The following is a 13910-nucleotide window of genomic DNA, read 5'->3' on the forward strand; positions in this document are numbered from 1 at the left end:
GTCTAAACATAAAACAGGTTAGTTCACATTGTGTAAATATATCCAAATAATGGAAGTTGTAATAATAGTTGTAATTTGTAAAGTTGTAATTTTACCGTAATAATCACTGTAATAATTGTATCTATACAAATCTGTGGAAATGTAAAACCTGATGAGAGGTGTAAGTTACACAAAAAACTCTTGCACCCGAAATGCATAGTGAATAAAGAATAACGAAGATAACAGTAGGAAGTTTTTGTATCTGATGAAATGCGGTCCAGACAAAAATACATCGATTAACTTCTTCGGATTTAACCTATAAAGTCTCATCAATTTTTTTGAAGAAATATTTAAAGAATTGAGTTTTAAAGCACTATAAAGAAAACCGCACGATTGATTTAATACATATCTATTCTTATAGCTTTGATATTTAGTTACTATTATTTTCTTCATGAACTATTATTAATCATAATTAATTGTTAATAATAATCATAGTTGATTACTATTATTTTCTAACTAGTTTCATTCTTGATAAATTTAATAGTTGATTTATTCTTCTTAAAAACTCATGTAAAATCGCCAATCTTAAGAATTGAAATTTGACCAAATTTGAAGTCAAACTTAAAATTAGTAAAGTCATTCATCGAAACTACACAAATTGTTCTAGTTATCACTTGGTGCTTCAATTTATTCTAAAAATCGTTTAATAATTCCACATACACTCAGACTCATTGAATATTATATACCATATACATCTTATTGCTGAGAATCATTTAATTCTTTAAACTAACGTTTTCAACCTGATCAACAGGCCCTTATTAGGTTTTTTTTTAACTCTTTCCGCCCTTTGGGCACTAAGAGGGCCTCTTTTAGTAGGCCCATTATGGGTTCGGCCAGGCCCACAATGGGGCGACCGGGTGGTGAGGGACGGGGCCCGACATATCCGAACGGACCACCCCCCGAAAAATTCCTGGGGATTATTCGACCCGTTCGGATTCGATCCCGGGTCCCCCAGAGCGGTAGGCTGCCACCTTTACCGCTCGGCCATCCGGCCGTCGGCCATTATCAGGTTATCGTTGGAACGTTTAAATCGTTCTACAATCGAACCAATATGAAATTTAAATTTAAAACGGTTCGAACAATAAAATATAAAATAACTAATCCATTAAATACATAAACTGAACGAATCAAAATAGAGTAGAACGAAATAAAATACAAATATAATAACATAAAATTACATCGACGGCGCGCTATGCATCAGATTTTAGGAGTTATTCTTGATTATATATTTCCATGCCCATGGTAAGCCTGTGGCATCCTTGTAGTTTAAATTTTTATCCATTATTTTATAATTAATTTTTTACATAAATCTCATTTAATATTTTTACTAATTAAAGTTGTTGAAGAGTTTTAGCATGTTTCAGCAACTGTTTTTTATTTATCAAACTTTTTTGACTATCTATCTTGTAAGTAGCTATCATCGATCGTTCCGAACGATTCAAAATTTAAAGTAAAATTGAACATACGACATACATTAATTATGACATATAATAAAGCATTAATTGCTGTTTATTAAAATGGCTACTCTTTACCAATAAAAAAGTGGCTCTGAAAAGAGCCGTTTGGTCACTAGACTACGGTAATCTAGCAGTTTCGTTTCCGGTCGTCGGGGACGTTGGTGAAGATTACCGTTCTACTTTCTTTCTGCCGCGACTGCCCGTTCTACGAGATCTTCCACTTCGTCCCTTGCCGATTTTAGATCGTCCTCTTCCTTTTCTCTCCGCCATCCTCTTCGATTTCGATCGTCTTCTTCCCACCTTTCTCGCCTTCGGTCTCCTCTAGATGTTCTTCCAATGTCGTTTCTTACTTTTCTGCTCAAGTCGTGGAAGATGTCGTTTAAAGACCGAAGACGAACGACGGCAGTCAGTTTCTTCACCGGAGAGGAATCTTCCTCCGACACGGAGGGAGTGAGAGCGCGTTTTCTCTTTTGCCTTTCACCACGATCGTCCATGATGATCTTCTTCGCAACGAAAGCAGAAAACTGAATTCGATGTTTCGAACGACGTTTAAAGAAAAGATTAATTCTGTTCTACGTCAATCGAATACTTAAATTTGATTTTTGTGTTTTTCTTTGAAACGAGACAGTTGTAATTTTATTAGCGTTATTTAAAATGTTTGTGGCAGTAATTTAAAAAAACATAATTTCTTATTTATGTAATTGTCAAATTGATATAAATAAGACAAAAAATTGTATACAGGGGAAAAAATATTGTAAAAAGATGACTAGAAGAACATTTCGCAATTGTTTATGCAAAGTAACTCAGTTCATTTAATAATCCTTACTATTAATATGTCTAGTATACGATCATATAAATACAAAATACTGAACATCAAAAATTGTTTTAAAAACAGACACTGAAAATGATACGAAAAATATTGGCGAATTGGCGCTCGACGTGGCTACATCCCTACATTGGAGGAAGCGACACGATCGCTTTATTTTCTATCCAAAAAAAAAAGCTTGAAAACAGCAGGGCGACGACATTATAAAAGCATAATTGAAAACACTATAAACTTGGGTATTGGTGATCGAGTCGTACAGTAGCAGCCTGCTATGCGGGTGGTCCGATTTAATATAACGTTCTCGGCAGGAAGACGAAAACAATATAGAATAAAGTTACATACAAATTAAATACAGGTAAATGCTTCCTCGTTGTCATTTCTATTTGAGTTTGGCTTTTTTATTTAACTCTTTCCGTCCTGCGTGTATTAAGTGGGCCACTTTATTGTAAGCCCCATTATGGGTGGTGAGGGACAAGACCCGCCGTATTCGGACGGACCACCCTCGAAAAATTTCTGGGGTTCTTCGACCTTTCCAGATCTGATAGAGGACCCAGATAGTGGTAAGCCGCTACCTTAACTGCTCGGCCATGCGGCCATTTACGATCTACGGTGTACGAATGTGTTCGTAGCAATTGGCAAAACAAAAAATTCATATTGAACATTTTTATATGCCGAGCCAATAATACTACCGAATACTGGTAATTAGTCGCGGGTTCGAGCCCCACCAACGAGCTGGCTACGTGCAGTTCTTGCATATGTAACAGTCGAAGATATATCTTAAAATTTTTAGATATCATAATATTTTGTAATGTTAACTCTATGAAACTGTACCTTTCACAGCCGAACATCGAACGGTATTCTGCCAACCAATCAAATTTCGGAAAAAACGGACCAAATATTTAAACTGTGCACTCTCGAAGACTACTTAAAAAAACATATTTTGTTCTGCACCGTAACTTTATATTATGTAATTTTCCTATTCGAATGCCGCTGGTCTATAGAAAGAAAGGGCTGTTGCGGATAGAGGTTAAAGTTAATTCGACTAAAAGTAGTCGTTAACCTCTTCCCAGAAGAGAGGATGGTGAACAACTAATCATTAATACAGTGATATCTCGGTTTTCGTCGATAATCCGTCCGAAAACAATCGGCGAAATCCGAAACCGACGAAAACCGAGGCAATTATTTCCGTATGAATCAATGTAAATCCAAATAATTCGTTCTAGACACTCCAAAATACATACCAAAACACATTTTATAGAGAATTAATATAGCGTTAAATACTAAAAGCAATAAGAAATTCACATAAAAGACTAATTAGCATAAAGATAAAAGCATTAAGATTAAAGCAATGGAATTGATTGGCTAGACACGCGGGGTAATGTCTTGTCTCGTAGAAGCTAGTTGAACACGAGTTTCTAGCCTATATCGCCCCGTGGTAAAGTGTGACGTAATAGTAGTTGTATCCGTTTATGATGATCGTATTGAGGGGAATAATGCCTTCCGGGAAATCCGTTTAAGGGTGACTGGCTCCTATTCGGGCGTTACAGACGAAGAAAATCCGAAAAACTTCATATGGCCAGTCCGCCCTGGCGAAGCGCGAACTCACGACCGAACTCCCAGTGTTCGGGGAACGGAACCGTTGGTCAATGGTGGGCCATCGCGAGGTAATGTTCACACAACGAGAAACAACACCATACTACGTCGGAAAACGCGTGGGTCTCCCTGTGTTTCGCAAAATTAGCAGCGAGATCACTTGGGCAGGCCAACGAAATCGAGGCAATCGACGAAAACCAAAACAAATTTTTCGCCAAAAAAATCGACGAAAACCGAGGTATTACTGTATATGGCGCTACGTGTAAATCAGAAAATTGAATGTAGATAGAAATTAACTGATTTACGAAAATTCAATAGATATTTTGGGGTGTACAGTAAGACATGATTTCGATTTTCAGAAATACAGATGACATTACTTTAGAATAAATGAATTATTCGTTTTTTTGAGATTTTGAGAAAAACATTGTGACTAAGTAAACCAGTAATGTACGGGAGGCAGAAAGGGCTCTCTGTGTCGCCTTTCTCTGTCCTTGGCCCACTTCCGGGTTAATCACTGAATGTTGTGTTATAAGATGCTATCGAGTAAACTCGTGCAAAATATTTTTTAACAAAAGACTAACATCATCATATTTTGTAGAGTTAAAATTTTTTGTTAAGGTGAAGTATACGTCGTTGTTCGCTTAAAAATATTTTTCTGATGCTTAAAATAATAAAAATACATTCGAGTATTTTTTCATTACAAATACGTATCTTCAAGAATGTTGACAGAATACAATAAAAGATATCTTTCCTTATCAACACTGTTGAATTTACGCATGCATTTGTAGTAAAAAATTAATCAGAATATTTGCAAATACACTAATCTAATCCGATTCAATTTAAGTTTTTCAAAAGATAAACTTCCTTCAAATGTAGTGTTGATATTAGTAATTACAATGATTTTAACAAGTGAAATTTTCATTTTTCAAGTTAAGAAATTTATGAAATTATCATTAATTGAAATATTATGTTTCACAGATTTATTATATTCCATTGATATTTTGAAGTGCATGTAAAAAGTGAAAAGTAACCTATTAAGATAAAATATATTATTTTAAAATAAGATTGCTTTCTTAAGTTTCTGTCCCAAATTTACTTACATATGAATTAACAGTATTTTTTAAAACAGCTTATTAATATTGAAAAAGTTTTGTACAAATATAAAAATATCAAAACTTTTGGAGCAGTTACATATTTTAAAATATGTAACCGTTGATATGTAGCTTCAAGAAAGAAGAAATATTTTTTGGTTGCCTTAAATTATCAGTGTACTTGTAAGTTTTAATATGCTTGTGGATAAATATAAAAATCCATTGATTTATATATTATTATTCTGGAAGAAACACATGCAATGATATATTGCTACTTGATAAAATAGAAAGTTCTCTCTTATATTTAATCCAGATACTAAAAATTATGTTCTTGTCATTTTTTGAACACATCAATGGACAATTTATGGGAAAAACAAATTACCATCATAAACAATAATATGAAGTAGGAATTGCTCTCTATATATTTGTTAATATGTTAAGAGAAAACTATTGTTATAATAATTAAAATATTATTATTTTTTATTTAGTAACGGGGACTGAGTACAACACGACCTTAAAACTTTCTTGTTGTAAAGACATAAAATTATCTTTGTTAGAATTGTCATCATTCATAATTTATTGCACTTGTTTGCAGAAATTCTAACAATTAGTAAACATTTGAAACGAGTTACGTTATTTTTTCAATCATTTGAGAAAAATAGGATATAAAATTTCAAGACTATTCAAGTTTTGCATAATCATATCTTGAAATTTGAGAGAACAATTTCAATTTCATTGATTAACATACATTGTATTAACATACTGAAATAATTATGACAAGACCATCATCGTCGTAAAAACTATACTGAAATCATTGAATTATGTTAAAGACAAGACGGCATATGAGAATATTTTCTTCTTTTACATAAAATTTTTCTTGCATATACTCGTGCGTCTGTTTAAATAACTTCAAAATAATCTAAAATTGAATTATTCTCAATTTCAAAATGAGACACAACATGCATTTTAAAATCCCGCTGAGAGACAGTTTTTGGAAAAAGTGCCTGACAAAGAGGTCAGATACGATCGTCGTCACTCAGTACATTTGTTTCCCGATCTTCACTTAAAACTGGATGGGTTTTGCTGTTATTTTCCGTCAACAATTTGTCTTGCATATAAGTCTGCATTGCTATTGTATTCTCTACTGATAAATTATCCTCCTTAGATTTAGAAGAATTAAGGATTTTTGTTCTGTTCTGACGACATCTGTAATAATACCCATAGTGTTTATAGACGAAGTTTTTAATTTTTCATTAAAATTTAGCTTGCTCTGAGATTTTTGTAATAATCGTCCAGTGCTGAGTGAAATGTGCTGTAAAACTTTCATCGGACGGTCTTGTGAACTGGAATTTTCTTTTGATATTTGATATTGTTTTGGAATCAAATTTATCATTTACATCATAGATCATTGCGATATTTCTTTGACTCATATATGGAATGAATTACAATAACTACTCGTTGAACCTTTAAATGCAATTCCAGGATAAATAATTAACAGATCGCAATCTCAAAAACACAGTCCCTAACGTTTTCGATCTACATAGGAGATCTTCCTCGGGATTCATTGAATTGAAATGCGGATATTGGAACGTTTTTAAAATTTATTTAAAAGCAGATAGACGAGGATTTTTTAAAAAAACATTCTTTAAAATAATATTTTAAATCGCTTAAATCGAATTTAAAAATGTTCAAAACAATTTTTAATTCGATTGCTCCCTTAGGTATAATGATTGCCATGCATAAGATACTTGTCCTTCCTCTTTGAAATTAATGCAACGACCGCTCTTTACGGATTTAAATATTTCGAGAGTTTCCAGTGTCCTTATGTGGTCGTCATGTTTAGCACGTCTTATGATGGAAGCTTAACTATACCGACTATGAGGACACGTTAAAAGAGCTTAAACGTCTTGAAGACGTAGCCAAAAAGCATGGTTACAAAAAAACACCTTATTCGTAAATTAGCAAAATCCTATTCCAACAATGATACTCGTACGCCCAATAGCGTTGCATCAATAAGTGAGAACGCTCAAAACACGCACCGCGTAGTGCTAGATTATAACAACAACATGCAAACCTTATATAAAGAGATTGCCCGTCACAGAGGTGACAGGTTAGCTTATAGGCGTGCCCCCACGGTTTATAACATCCTTAGAAACGGAAAGGACAACACCGATATGCGTAGGGTCCCGGGCGTTTATAAAATTACGCTGAGAGACAATAGATTCCAGCGTGATCTTGAGTACATTGGCGCCACCACACGATCTCTCAAAGTAAGGCTGGCTGAACACAAGTATGACATCACTAAAAAATACAAAAAAAAAAAAAAAAAAAAAAATACACCACCTCTCTTGCCAGGTATGCCGCTGACAATGACATACAAGTCCATCTAGACCAAGCTTCCACCATAAGACGTGCTAAACATGACGACCACATAAGGACACTGGAAACTCTCGAAATATTTAAATCCGTAAAGAGCGGTCGTTGCATTAATTTCAAAGAGGAAGGACAAGTATCTTATGCATGGCAATCATTATACCAAAAAGAGCAATCGAATTAAAAATTGTTTTGAACATTTTTAAATTCGATTTAATCGATTTAAAATATTATTTTAAAGAATGTTTTTAAAAAATCCCCGTCTATCTGCTTTTAAATAAATTTTAAAAACGTTCCAATATTCGCATTCCAAGTCAATGAATCCCGAGGAAGATCTATGTAGATCGAAAACGTTAGGGACTGTGTTTTTGAGATTGCGAACTGTTAATTATTTATCCTGGAATTGCATTTAAAGGTACAACGAGTAGTTATTAGAACAAACCTAAATTCTAATTCAAGAAATTGATTAAATCTAGGGTCCAATATCACTACACACTGTTTAAATTGCCGCCGTATTTGATTTCGAAACTATTATTGTCTTCTATTGTTAATAATAAGAGCAACTTAAATTATTATACCTTTTTAGTCATTTTTAAGCTTGTGTATTATAATTTTGTACGGTCCGAAATTAAAAAATTGAAATAACTTTTAAACTAGTAATCATTTTAATATAAAAATTTACTAAAATGCATTAAATTATATTTAAAATCTGTAGATATAAAAATTTTTTATAGCTTTTCAACCTAAAATAAAAAAACAGCTGTGTTTATACATTTTTTACAGACTTTGGTGTATATTTATAGTAACTACAGAAACTTCCTCTAAACTCCACATTTTAAATGTCACCAGCCACGTGAATTTTTTGACAAAGCGTACTCAAAGTTAAGCCAGAAAGCCACCTTTGCACCACGCTTTCCTGCGCGGTATTGGCGTGTGTCTCTCTTAGTTGGATCCGGTCGCAACACTCGAGAAATCCCATCGAGACACTGCAGCACAGATCACCAAGCCTCCCCACCACGACTAGGTGGAGACATGACGGGGAGGAAAAAAGTACCCCCTGACTTGTTTGCGTGTTCCTATCCCCTTCCGTCACCACGAGAAAAAAAGGAAAACAAAATGTTAAAAATATGAAAAATTTTTTAAACATTTTTTTAAACGAGAATATTATTATTTATTATTTTAATTTCTTTATTAGCAAATGGGAATAATTTCTCTGTTACACGTGAAAGAAATTTAGAAAAAAAAACAAAAAGGGTACTTACTGGTATGGGTTAAGAAGACGCCAGTGGGAAATTGTGATATTTGAAAAAAACTTAATTTTGTCTTTAAATATTAATAATATCAAAAGTACTCAGCAAATAAACACAGAAACAAAACACCTTAATTTGTTGCTGAGAAATATATATAATTGAAAAAACAAACAGCAAGCGCCTATGTATTTAAAAAACATTCCAAATAGCAAGCGCCTATGTATTTAAAAAACATTCCAAATAGCAAGCGCCTATGTATTTAAGGAACATTCCAAATAGCAAGCGCCTATGTATTTAAGAAACATTCCAAATAGCAAGCGCCTATGTATTTAAGGAACATTCCAAATAGCAAGCGCCTATGTATTTAAGAAACATTCCAAATAGCAAGCGCCTATGTATTTAAGGAACATTTCAAATAGCAAGCGCCTATGTATTTAAGAAACATTCCAAATAGCAAGCGCCTATGTATTTAAGGAACATTCCAAATAGCAAGCGCCTATGTATTTAAGGAACATTCCAAATAGCAAGCGCCTATGTATTTAAGGAACATTCCAAATAGCAAGCGCCTATGTATTTAAGGAACATTCCAAATAGCAAGCGCCTATGTATTTAAGGAACATTCCAAATAGCAAGCGCCTATGTATTTAAGGAACATTCCAAATAGCAAGCGCCTATGTATTTAAGGAACATTCCAAATAGCAAGCGCCTATGTATTTAAGGAACATTCCAAATAGCAAGCGCCTATGTATTTAAGGAACATTCCAAATAGCAAGCGCCTATGTATTTAAGGAACATTCCAAATAGCAAGCGCCTATGTATTTAAGGAACATTCCAAATAGCAAGCGCCTATGTATTTAAGGAACATTCCAAATAGCAAGCGCCTATGTATTTAAGGAACATTCCAAATAGCAAGCGCCTATGTATTTAAGGAACATTCCAAATAGCAAGCGCCTATGTATTTAAGGAACATTCCAAATAGCAAGCGCCTATGTATTTAAGGAACATTCCAAATAGCAAGCGCCTATGTATTTAAGGAACATTCCAAATAGCAAGCGCCTATGTATTTAAGGAACATTCCAAATAGCAAGCGCCTATGTATTTAAGGAACATTCCAAATAGCAAGCGCCTATGTATTTAAGGAACATTCCAAATAGCAAGCGCCTATGTATTTAAGGAACATTCCAAATAGCAAGCGCCTATGTATTTAAGGAACATTCCAAATAGCAAGCGCCTATGTATTTAAGGAACATTCCAAATAGCAAGCGCCTATGTATTTAAGGAACATTCCAAATAGCAAGCGCCTATGTATTTAAGGAACATTCCAAATAGCAAGCGCCTATGTATTTAAGGAACATTCCAAATAGCAAGCGCCTATGTATTTAAGGAACATTCCAAATAGCAAGCGCCTATGTATTTAAGGAACATTCCAAATAGCAAGCGCCTATGTATTTAAGGAACATTCCAAATAGCAAGCGCCTATGTATTTAAGGAACATTCCAAATAGCAAGCGCCTATGTATTTAAGGAACATTCCAAATAGCAAGCGCCTATGTATTTAAGGAACATTCCAAATAGCAAGCGCCTATGTATTTAAGGAACATTCCAAATAGCAAGCGCCTATGTATTTAAGGAACATTCCAAATAGCAAGCGCCTATGTATTTAAGGAACATTCCAAATAGCAAGCGCCTATGTATTTAAGGAACATTCCAAATAGCAAGCGCCTATGTATTTAAGGAACATTCCAAATAGCAAGCGCCTATGTATTTAAGAAACATTCCAAATAGCAAGCGCCTATGTATTTAAGGAACATTCCAAATAGCAAGCGCCTATGTATTTAAGAAACATTCCAAATAGCAAGCGCCTATGTATTTAAGGAACATTCCAAATAGCAAGCGCCTATGTATTTAAGAAACATTCCAAATAGCAAGCGCCTATGTATTTAAGGAACATTCCAAATAGCAAGCGCCTATGTATTTAAGGAACATTCCAAATAGCAAGCGCCTATGTATTTAAGGAACATTCCAAATAGCAAGCGCCTATGTATTTAAGGAACATTCCAAATAGCAAGCGCCTATGTATTTAAGGAACATTCCAAATAGCAAGCGCCTATGTATTTAAGGAACATTCCAAATAGCAAGCGCCTATGTATTTAAGGAACATTCCAAATAGCAAGCGCCTATGTATTTAAGGAACATTCCAAATAGCAAGCGCCTATGTATTTAAGGAACATTCCAAATAGCAAGCGCCTATGTATTTAAGGAACATTCCAAATAGCAAGCGCCTATGTATTTAAGGAACATTCCAAATAGCAAGCGCCTATGTATTTAAGGAACATTCCAAATAGCAAGCGCCTATGTATTTAAGGAACATTCCAAATAGCAAGCGCCTATGTATTTAAGGAACATTCCAAATAGCAAGCGCCTATGTATTTAAGAAACATTCCAAATAGCAAGCGCCTATGTATTTAAGGAACATTCCAAATGACAAGCGCCTATGTATTTAAGAAACATTCCAAAGTACTATTTTTAGTATCTTAGGAAATCGACACTAACATGGCCGGTAAAACTTCCGTTAACTTAACGGGTACTTTACGCAGATTCGAGAATAGTTTGCTAGGACTGGGCTTTTACGCGTGCACCAAAAATATTAGTAAGAATAACGACAAATATCAAGTCAAAGCAAAAGTTTCAAATATATTTAATTAGTAAATCGAATTGAACTATGTACAATAGTCTATAATCGAAAACAAAATTTATTAAACGAAAATCAACAAGTCAACCGGACAATAAAACTCAGCTACTTAGCTTAACTTAATCTTAATTCCTCTTTGAAAATGCGACAAATCAAATACTTAGGAACTATGAACAGAATCAGTAAATTTATATTTCAAGTGTTAAAAATAATTTAGATAATTTCAAACAAAAACCCGATTTTGATGGCAATTACCCGACTGGCGTCCTCTTAACCCATGAATCCCGTTGGATCACTCGAGAATAGGCGTCAGATAGGAAGTATCCCGGGGGCACCACGAGGAGGTAAGGCTCGGAGGATTTGGGTTTCCGCCCCCATTTAGTCCGGAAAGACGCGTATTTTGTCTCTCCGCTTTAAATGAAGTCAAACAATTAAATAAGATGCCCGATTGTTATATTACATTCTTTTTATTTGTATTGTCGATTGTTTGTTTCGTCAATCGATATATTGATATTTTCACAGAAATTTTTGCAATTTATAAATCAAATTCTTCACAATCATAGCAATGCATAACTAATGAATTAAATTATTGAAGACAATTTGTAAATTCGTTCTAGCAACGAAATTATCCATTGGAACTTTTTACTTATTCTGTTTTTAAATTTACATATATTCATAAACATTCACTTTTTCTAAACATATTTCTTGTCGTTGTCTTAACTAGGGTTACCAACTGAAAAAAATAAAAGTAGCTAAAAGCAAACAAAAGAACTGTCTAAAAATAGCCCAAAAAGGCTGTACTATAGATTACCACCTACGGAATTTCGGGACTTTGAGTATATATTTGAACTCGGGACCGAAACGAGTTCAACGGTACCTTACTTTTGGACCGGAGGCAAAAAATAAGAAAGTCATCATATTTTTGAGTTATCATACTTTTTCAATCATGCAGACGGCACCGTAGTTGCTAGTACCGCCATCTTGCGGTAATGTCTGCAAACCATGAGGTCGGACTACGGTCATCTCCCGGAGGAACAGGTTAAGCTTGTTGGAAAAAAATTGACAAACTATTTGAATCAGGATTGGACCTGCTACTGCTAGTCGCGACGATAATGTCCATTAAGCTCTGTCCCCTTTACAAATGTTTACCATATTTGGTCATGATAAGAAAACTTGAGCTCTGATTAGTGTTGCCACTTATTAAAAATAAGATTTGCGACTCGTGCACATAATTATTGCACATTTAAGATAATATAAATGAATAAATTTATTAAGTTTTAATAGTTTTATGAAATTTTTTGATTCCGTGAAAATTCTCTAAAATGTAGCTAAATTTACTTTAAAAAATCTCTAGAAAAATCTCCATCGCTAAATTTAAAAAAAAGGCGCTAACTAAAGGAAAAACTCGCCAAATTTAGCGACTTTTTCGCTAAGTTGGTAACATTAAAGAGTTCGTGTATTACGGGAATTGATTCAATTAAATTTTGGTGGTTGGTGAAAGTTCGAGAAGGTTGGGAAATGATGGGGGTCGTGTGTATCTCCAGTAGGGTCGGACCTAATGACGATTTTACTCGTTATTAGCATTTACAGTTTTTTTTTTTTTTGTAAAACTCACCTCTACCTTCAAAATCAAGCTTTTTGCCATTCGATAATAATTAAAAATATAAAAAATTATTTAAAAAAAAATTAGCAACGACCGGAATAGTTACACAACTTGTTGCTGGATTTTTTCACAAGCTGCTAGATTTAAAATATTGTAACGTTTTAAGTTCCTTTTTATTTAAAAGAAAGCGATGTCAATAATTCTTACCGGAAGGTATTTAATGAAACTTGTTCCAGACATTTGTGTTGATGGCATGACGAACAAAAGATTAGTTCATGTTAATTTACTTTTGTTATCCAGAACGATGTATATAGTGCACAATTTGTACACATACAATGGTGCAGTTTCTACATATCAATCCCTTGCACTTCCTGGCATGTTTTCTTTGTGTATTTTTGATGGGAATGAGATACTTCTATTTCTTACAATTATTTGCTCCTTATTACTTCTTTGAAGCATTTTAAGAAATTTGCCGAAAAAATATTCTAATTATATATAAACTTACAGTGATAGAAACTTCGTCGACATCGAAATCTTCCGAAATGACGTCAATTGCGGTGTCTCCTGTTACGTTCGTTGTTGTTTCAGTTAGTTTAACTTGCTCCACATTTTCTGCAGTGTTGAAAGATGCAGAATTATTCTCATCAGAATCACTCGTACATGAAATTTCGGGTTCTGATTCCATTTCTAAAGTATAGCAATGACACGGAAAAAGAATAATCACTAAACTTTATTTCGGAGCAATACAAAATGTTAAAAACAAATAAATTTATTTTATATTAAATACACAAAACGCTGTGTTTCTTATAATTAAACTTTTATTGTACAGAATCTTGGTGTAGGGATACGTCCTTTATTTCATTGGCCCTACGAACAGTTATTTTAAATATAAGTGTTGGTATATGTATGTAATCATTAATATATTAGTTTGTGTTTTATGTATTTAGTATGTTATTATTAATATAAGTTTAATGGAATTTACCAGTA

The sequence above is a fragment of the Centruroides vittatus genome, unplaced genomic scaffold (assembly GCF_030686945.1).
Source record: "Centruroides vittatus isolate TY-2023 unplaced genomic scaffold, ASM3068694v2 contig_2825, whole genome shotgun sequence".
NCBI classification, from domain to species: domain Eukaryota; kingdom Metazoa; phylum Arthropoda; class Arachnida; order Scorpiones; family Buthidae; genus Centruroides; species Centruroides vittatus.